The sequence below is a fragment of the Podarcis tiliguerta genome, assembly GCF_965153285.1.
Source record: "Podarcis tiliguerta genome assembly, chromosome: 7".
NCBI classification, from domain to species: domain Eukaryota; kingdom Metazoa; phylum Chordata; class Lepidosauria; order Squamata; family Lacertidae; genus Podarcis; species Podarcis tiliguerta.
This window is the reverse complement of record NC_139540.1, coordinates 57,814,230-57,830,271: the sequence shown is the minus strand read 5'-3', so window position 1 is coordinate 57,830,271 and position 16,042 is coordinate 57,814,230. Positions and strand designations below refer to the sequence as shown.

The following is a 16,042-nucleotide window of genomic DNA, read 5'->3' as shown; positions in this document are numbered from 1 at the left end:
CTAGCATTTTTTTCCTCAGAAAAGGAAGGGCAAAATGACAAACTACAGTTGTTACATTCATGTTGTGTGGAGGGGGGTTGTCAAGAGGAGGAGGGCAGCCCATCTCAAGGATCCCTTTAAGCTGTGTGGCTGGTTGTTTTTCACGTTGAGTGAGAGAGCAGTGCTTCAAAGCTTGCCAGGGTCGCAGCAAGACCTTAGCTTGAATGGTTTGCTGGGGTTATATAACCATTTCCGAAGTCTTGCCCAGGAAGCTTTCACTGCCGTTCGACAGGAACGATGATTTCCAGAGTGCTGAAAACAAACTCTTATTATGGTGGAAATAATATGTGTCCGCAGACCCTGATGACATTATTATGACTATTATTATTTCAAGGGTTTGGAAACCCTAGTAAAATCATGTTAACTGCAGCCCTCCGTAGTAGCATTTCTCTACCACAATAGCCTTTACCATTCCTTTTGTTTCAAACAGTGCATGATCTAGACGCGTGTGCAGGCAGAGAATGCTTGTTTCACCACATATATTATGCATGTCTATGCAAGTATCTGATAAGCTGTTACCAATTTTTATTATTAATAAAGAAAATCAAGTTATAGATAATTCAGAACTGTGGCTTTCATTCTTTTATAAATATGAAACTGGGGGAAATAATAAACATTTTTTTTTCTTTTTAAAAGACAAAGAAGAGAACTCATTTCAAAATGTGTAATAATTCTGAAACTGCAGAGCTTATTACAGGGGAGCTGTATAAAGTCCCCTGTTGCCTTTTCAAAGGGATGGATAAGTCTGTTCAGATGTTGTGAATTTAGAAATAAAAGGTGGTAGCAAAAGGCACATTGTGAGCAGGAAGGATGTAGTGTAAGATTTTTAAAAAACAAAGCAGCACCTAGAATATGAAAGAAAGCAGTGGGAGAGTGTTAGAGTAAGACTGGAAACAGATAATTCGCTCTCCGAAAGCTGTTCCTGGTAGATCATCCCACTTTTCCTTCTAGTACACAAGGTTTGCAAGGTGTTGTTGTTGTTGTTGTTTTGGGGGGGGGGAGAACCCTGAAAATCATATTAGACCATAAGTAACAATAGGACGAAATATATGTTTACACCATAAAAGCAATTCCTCTCTCCATGTAGTTAGTTAGGTCACAGGTTCATTTCAATGTTGTGTAAGTGGTGGAACAGGACCTGGGAAACACAGGTTCAAATCCCCATTCAGCCATGAAGCTCTCTATCTGGCCTTGGGCCAGTAATTCTTTCTCAGCTTAACCTACGTCACAGGGTTGTTGTGAGAATAAAAAGGCAGGGAAAGAACCACGTGCACTGCCTTGAACTGCTTGGCAGAAAAGGGGCGTGTTATGGAAAAAGTAAAACAAAACAAAAAAACATTTTTCACCTGCTAGGACCACTGAGCAGCCAAACAAGGCCCTAGCCTAGGATCCAGGATTTTCATAATACAGTGTTGCCCAGCCTAATTTCCCCCTATTCATTTATGAGTTAAAGGGGTGCTTCTCAAAACCACAAGCACTTCCTTCACACTAGAAAGGGATACTGAAATATGATATATGGTTTGGAATTGAAGTGTTCAGGGCATAGCTGTCAACTTTTCCCTTTTCTTGTGAGGAATCCTATTCGGAATAAGGGAACTTCCCTTAAAAAAAGGGAAATGTTGACAGCTATGGTTCAGGTTGGGGAACTGGTACCTGCTGCTCTGGAGAAAGATGAGTCCTGAGCTCTAGAACTGTATATTCTATGTTAAGTGCATAGTTTGCCATGGTTTTTGTGTGTTTTCTCCTCAGTCATGACGTGGACCACACATGTATATATTTAATGGCCCTGTAAACACACACACACACACACACACCAGTCTCCCCCCCACACCCAAAACCTGCATGCTGCTTTTAGCACCAGCAAATGTAGAAATATTCCATGCCTCTTACAACCAGTGGTGGAAGAATGGGGGGGGCAGTCCCCCCCAGGTGCCATCTTTGAGGGGGGTGACAAGAAGGCACCCCATGGAGGGCTCGCCCCGCAGCTGTGTGCAGAGGATCCCGCCACCGCCACGAGCGGAGGACCTTGCCGCCACCGCTGCAGCTGCAAGCGAAGAATCCCGCTGCCACCGCTGCAGCCATGAGTGGTCGATCCTGCCACCATCCATACGGCACATGTGTGGTGTGGCTACGTATGGCGCATGCGTGTGTGCCATACGTAGTGGCGCCCCTGTGGGTGGTTTGTCCCGCCCCTCAACACCCCACACCAGGTGCCAGGAGAGCCTTCCTTCGCCCCTGCTTACAACATACCCAGAAGCAGGTGTCAAAGCTTTTGGAATATGCTGCATCCTGCCATTCACTCACTGAATTCCTTTTTTGCAACTTCCTTGCCCTTTCCAAGCAAGCCTGACCTCCCCACACTGATATATTTCTCTCTGGGCTTTCAGGTTTGAAATGTGAATGGACCAAGTTTTACTCTTTGGGTTTTGCAGGATTTTGCTCATCTGCCAGGTGGAAAAGTTCATACCTTTTCGTTTCAGGAGAATGTTGGCTGGGAAAGCATCTAGGTCTTTTAAAACCCTTTACAATGCTGCAGTTAGTTGTCATCCTTTAGTTCACTTGCTATGAGGCATGTTTATGGGGCACGTTTTGCAGCCTATAAAGCCTATTTTAGTTCCTAGGGTTTGTTATACCTTCCCCCTTTCATCTTTTCAGCACCCACACTGCAAATTATCCTAGCTCTATTTCTCTGGTGTATTAAGCTAGCATCTTTGCCAAGTCCTTGTTCTCTGTTTAGATTCTGGCATTCCAGCCTCAGGCCAATTTTTGTTTCATTTGTATGTGCTGTCAGAGAAATGTCTTTATTCTAAAATGCCCCTTGTATATCAGCACTCAAGTGACCTGATGGAAGTAGCATGGGAAGTCTCGCTTTGTTTTCCCTTGCCTGTAGACGCGCGTGTGCATTTCATTTTCAGCTCCTCTTGTTGCAAATTGCAAAATTAATACTCTTCAGTGGTGTTCTGAACTTTATATTCCATAAAAGATTTGGCTCCTTAAACCGAAGTCTGAGTCACTTCCAATGATCAGATCAGCCTTTGCTGCCACAAATCTCTGCTTGCATGAGCAGTCTGTTCATCTGAGCTGCGTAACGTGAAGCAACTTTCTATTCCTGCTGCGATTTTTCTAGCTAACGGAAAGGAACATACAATCTTGCACAAGGGGTTGCTGCTCCTATTTCCCGCTCCTAATGCAATTAGACTACTGACATGAACAGTAATTTGGGAAAGCAGTTATTTGGGAAGGCTAATTTGGACATCAGAAACAGATCCTGGCCATATTGTTAAGGTAAGAAAGGTAGGCTACTACTCAATTGCCAATTAAGTAAGTACTATATAAACGTATTGTCTTGGAAAATACACATTTATAAAAGTATGCATTTTCTTTCAAAGTAACTATTTCAAACGACTTTGAGGGGTCCCCCCCCCTACAATCAAGCAGTATAAAATTAGGAAATAAATACATAAATGTATTTTATCCTAAATGTATTTTACATGCATTTTAGTACATCTTTGTTAAAGCCAAGAACTGCATTGCAAAGTTCAGAGAAGTACAAAATCTGAAGGATAGATGTGTTGCAATCTGCACACATTAATCCATCTGCTGTTGATCATAGCCAGCTCTTAACTGGAATTTGCAAAGAACTAAGTCAAGCATCCTTAATGTTCATTGATCTTCCCCATTAAGTCCATGTGAGCCAAAGTCAAGTTTCTGGGCACTTATAGTGTGACATTATACTGCAGATTGGATTCCTTTCTACAGCAGATGAATTATACCCTCTTCTGTTTGTCTTGTTCATCTCTTGTTTTAAAACAATTGCTGTGTTTTTAGTCAGTTTATTGTGAATCAGTCCCCTCCCCACACCCCTCAAGTGTTCCTTGAAAAAGCAGTAACCACATAAATAGGAATTTATTTATTTTTGCATTTGACGATTTTGTACATTTGCATTTTTGATGCAATATATTCCTCCACATATATTGTTCCTGGGAAACTGGATAGCGCTTCAAGCAACAGTCTCCAAGATTTCCATGGGCTCAAGATGCAACTTTGTCTACATCACAGCATTGAATTTTTTGTATATTTACCCCCAAAATCTTTCCTTTTCCTTTCACCAATACCCTGTGGCAGGGCCCAGTGTTGGCACCCAGACATCTTCAGGTCACAGCATCCTGGCAGGGTTTGTTGGCACTGACACCAGCTCGAATACCCCTGCACTTGGCAGCTGAGTCTCAGCCAACAATGCCCCCCAATGCAAGATCACTCCAGGGCATTGCCATAAAATGGTGGTGCTGGTCTGCTGCTGCCAGGTGGGCCAACCAACAAAGGACAGAGGTCTATAGGAGAGCACTTTCCAAGACCCGCCCACCACTCTGAAACCTAGATATGGCCCTGACACAACTGCATGAGGTGTGCATCTGAACCTCCTCAGCCACCGTTATCATGCGGTGGAAGCAAACTAAAGAAAAACAGAGGCAGAACGTTCTCAGCTTCCTCTCTCTCTTGTGCCATATAGCACAATCACATGTATTATTGTCCACCGGCATTGGTGTGAACACAGAGGCTGCCTGGCTGCCTTTTTTTAATCATATTTTTCTCTCTGATAAAATAATCTGTTAAGAGAATAGTTGCAGTGGTGTTGGCAGGGCAGCTGCCGAAGCAGCCAGAGGGGGCAGGGAAGAGTGATGGATACAGAAATGTAGGATCAGCCGTGAGATTAAGCCTTTAGCTCCCATAACGCTTCCCTGAAAGAGAAGAAGGAAAGGCTCAGTGAGAACACTTGTCACTGTAGATGGCTCGTTTGATAGGAAGAAGGAAGGGGGATAGGAAATGCTGCATTAGAGCCTGCCTTGGCGACAGGACTCAGTAACTGAGCCCCTCTCCTTGCACCACTTCGAGGTTGCTCTTTCTGCTCAAAGTGCCTGGACTCAGAGGAGGTCACTGGAATCAACAGCATGTGGCTTGTGGATGGGAATACATTAGGCTAAGTCGGACTTAGAACTGGAACACTTTAATGCAGTGGTACCTCGGTTTACAAACTTAACCCGTTACGGAAGTCCGTTCTTGAACCAAAACTGTTCTTAAACCGAGGCGCGCTTTCTCTAATGAGGCTTCCCACCACCGATGCCCTTTCACCATTCAGATTCCATTCTTAGACCGAGGTAAAGTTCTCAAACCAAGACATTATTTCCGGTTTTGCAGGGTTTGTAAACCAAATTGTTCTTAAACCGGACTGTACTTAAACCGAGGTACCACTGTATAGGAATGCTCTTGCTATGCCCCCACATAGGAGCAACAATATTGTAAAGAGGGAGATATTTCAGGCTAATGACAAGTCTGAATCTGACACCACTAGGCAGCTGACCCGACACCCTGCTGCTTTTTTGGGGGGAACTATTGATTAGTCTTCTGAGTCAGTCAGTGCAGAAAGACTTTCTGTAATCCTTATGCTATTGTACACCTTATATTGACGTTATGCTAAATAACAGAAAAGCCACTCATTGATTTTTCTTGCAAAGATCAAATTTCCTAGCCCAGAATAAGCAAACATGTAATCTACTAATGGAATGAACTGCAGAGAAATAATAAAAAGAAAAAAACCTCGAGGAGATATATGATTAGTTTGGAAGCCACTTAGCAAGCACTTATCGTTAAACTACTTTTATAGAATTTCCATACTTTGCTGAGACCAGATGAGATGTGGTGGCATTTTGAAAGAACACCTAGCTAATGGTCCCATTCCTTCCTTCCTTCCTTCCTTCCTTCCTTCCTTCCTTCCTTCCTTCCTTCCTTCTCCCCCAAGCTGCTGAATACTTAGCTCATATCTCATATCGCTATGCGTCAGCCCAAGGCCAACTCACTTAGAAAGCAAATGGGGCATTTGTCCTCCAGAAGAGGGAACCAACCAATCAGCTCCTGAAGGTCCCTTCCTGTTGCCTAGCAACTACTACATAAGCCTTTGTCTTGGCTCCGCAAAATTGCCAAATCAGAACTTAGCATGGGTATCACAAGCCATTGCATACCTGAACATGACAGTGGCTGGAACAAGGGAAGAAAGAGTGCGTGGCACTGGGAGGAGGTCGCGTAGCCTGCGCTCCCCCCAAAGGATGTCCCAGCACTTGCTGTGTGTACATAGTGAATTTCTGCCTTTGAATATGCTTTGTTTGACTTGACAACTTCCAGTTATCAAATAAATCAATCACAGTGGCTTGCCAAGCTGACAGCAAAGGGTGAGGACCATAGCACAGCACAAGGAGACAAGGAGTTTTCATCTGTGGGCAAGACAGTGGAAGACACCAATATCTCCCCAAAGGGGCCTCCTGGAGAAATATGTTCAAATCTCTGTTCTTAGGAAATAGGAAGGCACCTTCATCTCAAATGTACGTGTTAAAAAATTAATTAAGCCATGTATTCCATCAAGAAATAACAAACCCCTGATTTGACCAACAACCAATTTAGGAATTCTGCAAGTTGGAAACCAGGCAGCAGATTGAGAACTGAGCAAACTGAAATTTATATTTAGGTATAATTTAAAATATGCTATCAATATTTTACTACCACTCCAGTTTGTCCATGGAAATTTTCACGACTGACTTTGCTCCTTTCTAGAGTGGATTCTAAAATTGTATCTCAAGGACCTCCTTGAAATTTCTCAGGAACACGGAGCTCCTGTGCACAGCTTTATCTATGGGCAACCACCACTAAAAGAAATTATTTTTTTAAAAAAGCATAGTGTTACACTATCAGAGCTGAAGGTTACATAGCCATAGACTCTACATTTTGAACACACAACATGGATGTGCAGTTCCAGTATGCGGTTGTTAAAAAGAGATGTTCTGAGATACTGTGCTGTTATCTCTCAGTGTCTCCAGATTGAACGTGCTCTATCCTTTGGTAAGAACATCAATTCCACAAGTCCCAGCTTGCTAGTTGAATCAGGAGATCCAAAAGAGACACTGAGTTCTTTCTGGCCCGTTCGTCTTCAGCAATAACGACTCTTTGATTCCCTGCTAATTAATAATCCCGTAGAGGGCATACAAAAGCGGAACGCAATCTAGCTGAGTCTCCAAGGACTTTATTGGCTTTGCAACGCTTAGAAAAGTAGGAGAGGCCATTATTTTTAGTCAGCAAAATAAATAGATGCAACTCTAAAAATACAAACATAGGGAAGACAGATCAGTCGGGGGTTGTTAGAAGGTGCCTTTTGATGGTGGGATGTTTTCCCCCCGCCGTCTTAAAATTCATAGTGCAAACTAATCCAGTAACAAAAATGAATTTTCTAGGGCTACCTGGCTTTCAGGTGATGTGAACATGACATGTCTACCCAGAACCAAGACCCACTTGCTTCCAGGTACTTGCTTCCAGGTAAATGTGCATAGGGTCGCAAGCCTACTGAGCAATCTGACTGCATATTTATGGTGGAAACGGGAAAACTCTGCTGGCAGAGCTTCCACCATACCCATTGCCCTGCCATTTTGCTGTGGGCATGGTAGGAGGAGCAGAGGACAGCTCCCCCCATTTCCCAAATTATGTATCATTTCTGTGAGCATGTTGAGGAAACAAAGGGGCTTTGGCATAACAGCACCTGCCGCTACCAGAATACTGACATATCCTTATCTCCCACTCCACTGTAGCTGAATGGTAGAGCATCTGCTGAGTAAAGGTCTTGGGCTCAATGTCCAGCATTTTCCAGTTGGGCTGGAAGTGGACCCTACCTGAAACTCTTGAAAGACACTGTCAGTCCGTTTAACAATATTGATCGGCAATTACAACTGTGTGGGCATTTCCCCCACACAGGGTGCCAAGCTGAGGGGGCGCATCATCATCATCATCATCCCTATACTGTATTTATACCACAGTGGTACCTCAGGTTAAGTACTTCATTCGTTCCGGAGGTCCGTTCTTAACCTGAAACTGTTCTTAACCTGAAGCACCACTTTAGCTAATGGGGCCTCCTCCTGCTGCCGCGCTGCCAGAGCACGATTTCTGTTCTCATCCTGAAGCAAAGTTCTTAACCTGAGGTACTATTTCTGGGTTAGCGGAGTCTGTAACCTGAAGCGTATGTAACCTGAAGTGTATGTAACCCAAGGTACCACTGTGCTGATAAAATCCATTTAAAATTATATTTTATATTTATATTTTAATCAACTATTTGTTTGGTTGTTGTTGTTTTTTAATGTTTTTACTGTATTTATATTCGGTGTTAGCCACCCTGAGCTTGGTCTTGACAGGGAAGCGTGGGGTATAAATAAAAATTATTATTATTATTACTATTATTAAAAAGCAACTGTACCAAAATGATTTTTTGCGCAAATAAGAAATATGGGGGGGGGGCACCAAATTCTGCCCCAGCTCAGGGCACCATATTATCCAAGACTGCCCCTGTAGATCAGTGTTGAGATAATGCTGAGATAAAAGTACCTCAGGGGGGAAAAACCTTAATGGCCTCATTACAGGAAATAAGATTAAGTAATGTTAGTTTCATTGCAGGAACTGTAAATGAAAAATGTCCTCCATCCCACCCATCACACGCTGAGTGTTGAGGCTCAACAAGTCGGTGGTGGGAGGGAGAGAGGGGAAGGAAAGAAAAATTATTATCTGTCCAAGCATCAGAATCCCATTCATTTATTTATACCCCCAAGAAACTTGCCAATTAGCTTGAATATTTCTATAGAATAGCTTTAATAATCATCATCCTCATATAGCTAAAATGAGTAACTTTCTTATCCAAATATCAGGATGTGGAGAAATGTCTGCTTTCACAGTCGCACGAACAACTCCTTGAACTGTTAATGATGAATACAAATTCATGTCTCTTTAGATATGACTCAACTGTGGGGTTTTGTTGTTTTTAATGTCAAAAAGACTGAACCCCAAACTATATCAATATCCTTTCCTTACGACCAGAAATAGTTCTAACGTTAGACAAGCGCTCAGAAGCCCAGCACCTTCAGTGAAGAGTTCAAGACATGTATTTAGATTATTAATATTATATTATGACTCCTAATCTGTTATAATCTCTTTAAGAAACAAATTCCAAATAAAAGAGACAATTTGGGGAAAGGAAGCAGATTTTGGGTGAGTGTAACTAGATGCTTCTATAACCTTTCCAGAGCTGTACTGTGTGCTTGACCAATAGATGTTTATGAACTTGCCGTTTACTAAGTCAGATCCTTGGTCCATGTAGCCTAGCACTGCCTACAAGAGTGGTAGCCATGGGAGTGCATTTCCCATTATCCCTGACCTTTGGCTACACTGGCAGGGGCTGATGGGAGTTAGACTCCAGCAACACATTTGGTGACTCCAGTTTACACTGATTTGCAATGGCTCTCCAAAGCCTTGGGCCAGGGATGGGGAATCTGTGGCCTTCCAGATGTTGTTGGACTATATCATCTCTGACTATTGGCCTTGTCGGTTGGGGATGATGGGAGTTGGAGTCCAACATTATTGCCAGGGAGGAAAAGAGGTCCTTGCGGATTTTTCTAAGGGTTAGTTACTATGCATTGTGACTCGCCCAGGGTGGGCAGAGAACGTCTTTTGCTCTTCTGCCTTAGACAGCAAAATGTCTTCGGCTGTGTATACTATCCCTTTAAAGCACATTCAGAACACATTTTTCCACACAAAGAATTCTGGGCACTGTAGTTTGTTAAGGGTTGCTGGGAACTTTGACTCTGTGAGGGTAAATTACAGTTCCCAGAATTCTTCAGGGGAAAGACTGTGCTTCAAATGTACTTTAAAGGTAGTGTGTGTGTGTGTGTGTGTGTGTGTGTAGGATTGGACTTGGAAGCAGAGACACGAGAAGGTCCAGGGATGTAATGAAAGGTGGCTTGCAATAGTTCTGAGCAGGTCTGAGGGGTACCAGTGCAGAAGGTAACTGTCCACTCACCTAAAATCTACAGCTTTGAGAAATGACTTTAGCTGGGGGAGGGGGCACTGCTCTTCCAACCCACCCCAAAGAAAAAGAACAGCCACATTTCAGAGAGAGTTAGGAATGGGCAACTTAATACCTTCTGAATTCATGGAACCCACCCCACCCCCATGTGGCTTTGCCCTACCTGAACCAACCTGCAGCACTTGATAAATGATGCAGAGATCATCCGTTTGCTTTCACAAGGGAATCCATGAGCCTTGACATGTCTTTCAGGTTTATACTGACAGCTCACTGCAGCATGTGGCAACTAGTAATCTAGGAAGGAAGGAAGGAAGGAAGGAAGGAAGGAAGGAAGGAAGGAAGGAAGGAAGGAAACGAAATACTGGGCTCAAATTGTCTAGAAAGTAAAAATATAATGGCAAACAATGCAAGCTACAACCCTGCTAGATCCAAAGGATTAAATTACCCACCAAATTATCTTACCTTTCTTTTTCTTCTCATCTTGGTTTCTCCCTGCTCCCCTACACCTCCCTTTGTCTGGCTGTCTTAGCTTATTTTTCCAGGTTCTTTTCAGCTAGGTTACTATAGTGTGGATTTAAAGGCAGCCGTCAGGCTGAATAATGCTTGAGGAGGAGAAGAAATGAAATCACCTAGAAAGAAGGCAAACAGATTAGCGGTGTGTGCGTGTGTGTGTGAATGCAGACTCTCTAATCATACAAAATGAGTTCCCTCTTTAAAGGCATGCCTATTATTGTTATTTTTGTGTGTGTGTGTATCCATAAACAAATGCACTTGCTCCTGGAACATTTGTTTCAGCCTATGGATCTTAGACACAAATAAATGCAATTCCAGACGAAAGCTTTGTGATAGTGCTACACCAATGACATCGGGCCAATGTGTCAATATGTTGCTCAGCTGATTGGCAGCTTTGGACAGCTCTCTACAAAATTTGGACCACCCAACTGCTGCTATCTTGGCACATTTGCTGCTTAGTAAGAGCACAGCACAGCCAGTTTAAAAGATACTGCGGCTCCATTACTTCCAGTGACAAAGTTATGCACAGGATGGTCTCATCTCCATTGATTCAATGGGTCTTCTGACTCCTGGATCCAGCAAGTGTTAAAATATAAGCCAGTCTAGCTTCCTGGTGAGGTGATAGCCAAGGTAATGGGCCATTAAGGGAGAAAGGAAGTGGATCTGTGCCAGACGGAAAATGGGTGGACCCCATCCCTCAACTAGCTGGTAGTTGGAAGCTGCCCAGAGTGGCTGGGTATAAATAATAGATTGTTGTTGTTGTTGTTGTTGTTGTTGTTGTTGTTAAGGCGGGATAAGGCCAGAAAGGAAAGTTGAGTGATGTGAGCTAGAAGCTGGAAAAAAGCTGCCAACAGGGAAGCCAGAGAGAGTCAGAGCAACGTTTGATTTCTGTTTCAACCCAAGGTTGTGTTTATGGGGGAGGAAGACCTTATTGGGATATTTGTGCTGTGAACTTCTCCATTGTAGGCTCAGGTTGTATATATGTGTAAATAAACCATATATCATAAAGACACTACAGTCTCCACTGTCCCTCATTCCCAGGAAACATGAAGCCTGGGTAAATGCTTGGAACCCCTGGAATCTCACACTGCTTGGTGATTCGGGTGGCATGCAACAAAACCATGATTGAAATTCTAGGTTGGGTCAGTTTTGATGGGCTGAATTAACAGTACACTCTCTTGTGAATGGATCCTTCATTCTGCTCATGCACATTGTACAGCACAGTTCCACGAAATTTCCACTTTTCTCATTTTCTGCCCGTTCATACTTGCTGTAGGTGTTTGGTTTGAGAAGACCACACACCAAAGAGTCCTATGCAGTGGTACTAAACCACAATTGTCTGCACTGCAGTCATAAGACAAAATGCACATTGCACAAGTCAGACAACATAAGACCTAGAAAATTATGAAGGAAGGGAGAAAGGGAGGGAGGAAGGGAGGGAGGAAGGAAGGAAGGAAGGAAGGATCATATATCAGATCACTGTAGCACTCTTAGCCCAAGCTGCAGGTATTGTAAAGGTGCCTACTAGTTATGCAAATTGGAATGCTTTTGCTTTATTTTATTTAGAAAGCAAGAGTGTTGCCTGAGAAATTCCACCAGGCAGCAAAAATAATGATGTCCAGAAAAGCATCTGAATTAGTAACAGTGCACTTCTCTCTTATGCATGTTTACATAGAAATATGTCCCATTAAGCCTAGTGGGACTTATTTCCAAGTAATTTTGCATAGGAGTGAGCCATTAGTGCTCTAATTAAGCACATTCCTTCAGTTATTTCTATCAGGGTTTCACACAGAAAGAATTATTAAACCTATTTTCTAATGGAGGAAACTACGAGGAATTCAGTGTTTCTGCAGTACTGCTGTTTCTTCCATCTTTATCCTAGTTTAATTGAGGTGGATCTGCTACTAACATAGACTGAAGTTTCATCATCTCAGTAGCTCAAATGGGTCAGGCCTGCTTTCTGCAGATAGTATGGTTTGGGTACAATTTCCTAGCCTACTAAGGAGTTATCCCTACTGCAAACAATGGCTTCATTTTATCTTCCTTGCAATGCTGCATTTTCTTTCAGATAATGTCTTTGCACATTCCAAACACACATGAGGCTATCAGTCCTTCTCTACTTTCCTCCTGCCCGCCACTGATCTTCTGTATTGAAAAGAATATTAAAATGGTGGCCTGGAAACCATTATATACAATCTGTGGCACTGAAGCATGGGTCTTCACATCCAGCTTTCCAAAAAATATAACATTGGTCCATATCATTAAAAAAAAAAACCCCTCATTCAAATTACTGTTTTCCAAAACATTCTGAAGTCAATACAAGAGTTCATTGCATACTCATTGCACAACACAGCATGTATTGAAATACTTGCAAAAAGCTAGGTACCAGCAGGACGTGCTGTAATGCACAAGACAAGTTCAAATATGTAATTCATTGGAGGAAAAAAATGAATTACTGGTTTTCAACATGTAAAATCTGCTCAGGTGAACTGGAATCCTATGTGCCACAACCTGAAACAGCAGCTATCAAAGTGCATCGATGCCAGGGGTCAGCAGCCAGCTTCACTTATGGGCTCCTTATGAGTGAGAAGGACCAAGCATATCACCATGTGACCCACTGGAAATTCTGGGTGTTTGTATAATCTTAGAACTGGAGAGGGGCTTTGGAAACAATCTAGTCTGGCCTAAGGTTACCAGACATCCCCATTTCCCGGGGACAGTCCCCGGATCCATTGAAGTTGAAAATGTCCCCGAATTCATTGAAAAAATCTGGTAACCTTAGTTTAGCCCCTGCTCAATGCAGGAAATCGAGAGCATCCCTCAAGAAATGCAATCCACCCTCGGCTTGAAGAATACCAGTGAGGTCAGAAGGAAACAGTTCTCTCTTAGGTCTGCTCCCAAGCCCCACCCCCACCCCCTCACACACTCATGATTGGCTAAAGGGCCACACAGGCACCTCCAAGGAAAGAGGGGGAACCCAGCCCCCCCCAGCCATGTCAGAGCTGCAGCAGCTGCTCCCAGCGTGGTGAGGCAGGAATGGGTACAGTGGTACCTCAGGTTAAGTACTTAATGCGTTCTGGAGGTCCGTACTTAACCTGAAACTGTTCTTAACCTGAAACACCACTTTAGCTAATGGGGCCTCCCACTGCTGCCGCGCCGCCGGAGCCCAATTTCTGTTCTTATCCTGAAGCAAAGTTCTTAACCTGAGGCACTATTTCTGGGTTAGCGGATTGTGTAACCTGAAGCGTATGTAACCTGAAGTGTATGTAACCCAAGGTACCACTGTATCTGGAGGGAATAATATGGAAGATGATTCCTTCCTTCTCACATCTCTCACCACTGCCTCTTGCCTTTCCAAATCGAGAAAGCAGACAAGAAAAGAAATGAGGCATTCCCTTTCTTTTGCACCACTATGTCTTTGTTTGTCCCCCCTCCAATCCCTCTGTTACAGCTTCAAAAAGCGTGGCAATACGGAAAGTAACAGAGGTTTTGTTTTTAGTGGTGGGGGCAGGTGTGGACAGCTTACCTCGTAAGATTTGCAGGACCACATCATCTCCCTCCCTGCCCTTAGAGTACACACACGTCTCACAGTATCCTCCCATGTATCTTCTGATAGCCACCATTAAAACCTACCTGTCAAGGAAACGTCTGCTCCAAAGATGTGGAATTGCTCTCCAGGCAAGAAGCAGTCCTAGGTCAGTAATAGCTTTCCTTGAATAAAAATGTCAAACTTTAAAGTCCTCTATATCACATTTGGCGGAGCTATGAATAGGAGCGTTATATCACTGGGACGTGGAGAAGACCACTTTGCTAATGGGACTCGCCACTCATGTCTAGACCTGGAAGTGTCCAAGATGTCAGACTTAAGACCACTTACATTTTATGGCTGGAAGAAGCTTTGGCTCATTTTGATCTGTGGCCTCAGACAGGGAGAGCAGCTCCCCTGAACATCATTCCCTTGTCTGCTCCTGCAGAGCAGAGCAGCACATTCCCACTCCTAGCCACATATCTTCCCTTGCCACATCTGCTTGCCTGGAAGATCTGCTTGCATAGTGCTCCAAGTACATGCCACAGTTCTGTATACATTAGCCTTGCATTTAGGCAAAAAAAGGGACATTATCCATTTGTGCTTTTGCATTCTCATGCACACATAAAAACCAGTTTGACTATGTTGACACATAGGTCAATTATCCATTTCTGGGGTTAAGTAGAAATATTTCCGACTATATATATATCTGCAGTTCAATATGTTGGTACCCCCCAATTTTCTTCAGATTTGAAGGGGGACATAAATTGTTGGCTAGGGTATCAAAGGCATCGTCTTCCATATTCTTTCTTCACTTTACAGTAGCATGGGATAGCATTCACGAATGCACATGTAGTATAGAGTTTTGTATTTGTCTTTGAAGTTTTCAAATCAAATCCCTGCTTTCAATTCAGCTCCTCCCAGGGTTGTTGTGAACAGAAAAGGAAAAGCTCTACATGCACCTTTGGAGGAAGACCGGGAGACAAATGTGATGAATAAATAAAACCAGGTGAAGTGCAAATGCTTGCCTGGTTAACCAATTTGGGCTGCAACCCTATGCACTGTTACCTGAGAGCAAGCCCCACTGATCTGAACTAGCCTTGTGTCTGAGTAAGCATACATACAACCAGGCTGCGTAAAATCACACGGCATTCACTGTATACATCAATGAAAGCAGCAACAGAAGCAGGAAAGTCAACAAAACTCACAATGGAAACCTTCCTTAATGGCAGATCTCATGCATGTGGTTTTATATACTTTTGCTGCTGGGCCTGTCAAGGCTTTTATGTTTGTGTCGTGGCTGCTTACTACCTTAAAGGAAAGTCCGTAAAACAAATCCCCCATGAAGCAAGTGAAAATATAGCTTCTTTGACAACTGACGAGGTCATTGTCTCGAGGATGATCTGTGTCCGTCAGAGCTCTGCAGGTTTTGTTTGGTGTGTGTCTGTATTCGTTTTAACAGAGTAGCCTGTCAGAGCCCCATTTTTCAATGATGCAAGTCTCTCCCCACACAGACACACACACAAAAAAAGCAAAAAAAAAAAAAGCACCTGATAACGCTCTAAATAACAGGTGAGTGACTTCTGGTAGGAAGGAGATTGTCTGACCTCATTGTTTGCCTTTTCTCTCTCCCTCTTTGTTCTTCACAAATAAAGGTTTTTTAATAAACTGAAAGGTCCTCCGCTCCTGGCTGATGATAAAATGAAAGGAACCAGTGAGGTATGGTACAACGTGGCAGCAAAAAAAGAGAAGCTCATCAGAAAATAACAAAGGTGCAAGTTAAAGATAAGGCAGCTGTCAGAGATTAATCCTGCTGGCCTGATTGTTTTCTTTAATACCAAGGCCTGCAATAGCAAGCGATAAGTTTGCTGAGTAATTTGGTTTTGGGTGAGGAAATAAAATTCAGGTAAGACTCATAATTGATTTCCTTTTCTTTAGTTTTCTAAACATTAAACAAAAAAAAACCCCCATCCTCAACCTGCTTTGACTATCCCTTCATCCGTTGGCTTGCCAGCTGCACACCCATGGACAAGTTTTCTCGCTCTCATCTTCCAAAGACCCTGCTGAAGGTGAGAGAA

The 16,042-nt window shown here is 43.1% G+C and overlaps 1 long non-coding RNA gene across 1 annotated transcript; it reads right to left on the bottom strand.

Annotated features, from left to right (window-relative positions):
• Positions 1 to 10,093: 10,093 nt before the first annotated feature.
• On the bottom strand, positions 10,094 to 14,593 carry LOC310681841. The gene is made up of 3 exons (XR_014513650.1): positions 14,072 to 14,593; positions 10,388 to 10,554; positions 10,094 to 10,211 (listed from the first exon to the last, which is right to left on the bottom strand). It is a non-coding gene; the product is annotated as an uncharacterized lncRNA (long non-coding RNA).
• Between the last annotated feature and the right edge of the window lie 1,449 nt (positions 14,594 to 16,042).